Genomic DNA, 1,335 nt, shown 5'->3' with positions numbered 1-1,335 from the left:
TAGTTCGAGAGACAGAGCCTGCTCATTTCTCTTTCTATTCCTAATTCCTAATAAAGAATAAAGAAAAGGGAGGAAATGTTGTTTAAATACTTCAAAAATTCTGTCAGTATTTTCTCACAATTGATGCTAGTCATTGATAACAAAGAAGAAATAGGGATTTCTCAGGAATGGGAAGTATGTTCTTTGAATATTTTGTGGAGTGGCTTTAGACAACCATAAACTTGTAACAAACAATGCTAACTGTCCTTTTTTGTTGTGAGCCTAGCCTTTAATGGCTGAACCATCTCTCTAGCCCCTAACTGTCCTTTTTTAAATCAGTGGCAGAGTTCTTGCTAATGTGACCCTTCACCACTGTTTCTACAGATCTACTGATGATACAAATGGCTAAGGGGAATGTCTCTTCTGTGACTGAGTTCATTCTCACTGGACTGACAGACCAACCTGAACTCCGGATGCCCCTGTTTTTCCTGTTTCTGATGAACTATATAATCACTGTGGTGGGAAACTTGAGTTTAATGTGTCTCATTTGCTGCAATTCAAACCTTCAGACACCTATGTACTTTTTCCTCTTTAATCTGTCTTTTATTGATTTATGTTATTCATTTGTCTTTACTCCCAAAACACTAATGAGTTTTGTCTTAGAGAAGAACATAATTTCTTTTACAGGATGCATGACACAGTTGTTTTTCATGTGTTTTTTTTGCCAATTCTGAGTGCTATTTGCTGACAGCCATGGCCTATGATCGCTATGTTGCCATCTGTCAACCCCTGCTCTACCTGGTCATCATGTCTCCTATGACATGTTCCTTGATAATGTTTGGTTCATACTTTATGGGGGTTGTTGGTGCAATTGTCCATACAGGGTATATGATCAGGCTCAGCTTTTGTGGTTCAAACATTATCAACCACTACATGTGTGATATCTTCCCCCTTCTCCAGCTCTCCTGCAGCAGCACCTATGCCAATGAGCTTATAAGTTCTGTTTTTGTAAGCACAGTAGTCCTTGTATCTAGCTTTCTTATCTTAACCTCCTATGCTTTGATTCTTTTTAATATCACTCAACTGTCATCAGGTAAGGGTTTGTCCAAAGCCATGAGCACCTGTAGTTCTCACATAATGACTGTTGTCCTATTTTATGGATTTGGTATGCTTACACATGTCAAAACATCATCTGATGAATCTGTGAATCAGGGGAAATTTTTCTGTCTATTTTGTACATTTTTGATGCCTTTGCTGAACCCCTTTATTTACAGTCTCAGGAATAAGGATGTAAAACTTGCTCTAAAGAGAACACTGAGGAGACTCACAGTGAGTGAACCACTAGGGCTGCCATAG

At 38.6% G+C, this 1,335-nt stretch overlaps 1 pseudogene; it reads left to right on the top strand.

Annotated features, from left to right (window-relative positions):
* Window positions 1–371: 371 nt before the first annotated feature.
* LOC116072139 lies at window positions 372–1,335 on the top strand (annotated as a pseudogene).

Source organism: Mastomys coucha, unplaced genomic scaffold, assembly GCF_008632895.1.
Source record: "Mastomys coucha isolate ucsf_1 unplaced genomic scaffold, UCSF_Mcou_1 pScaffold23, whole genome shotgun sequence".
Classification (NCBI taxonomy): domain Eukaryota; kingdom Metazoa; phylum Chordata; class Mammalia; order Rodentia; family Muridae; genus Mastomys; species Mastomys coucha.
This window is presented reverse-complemented; position numbering and strand designations above follow the sequence as displayed.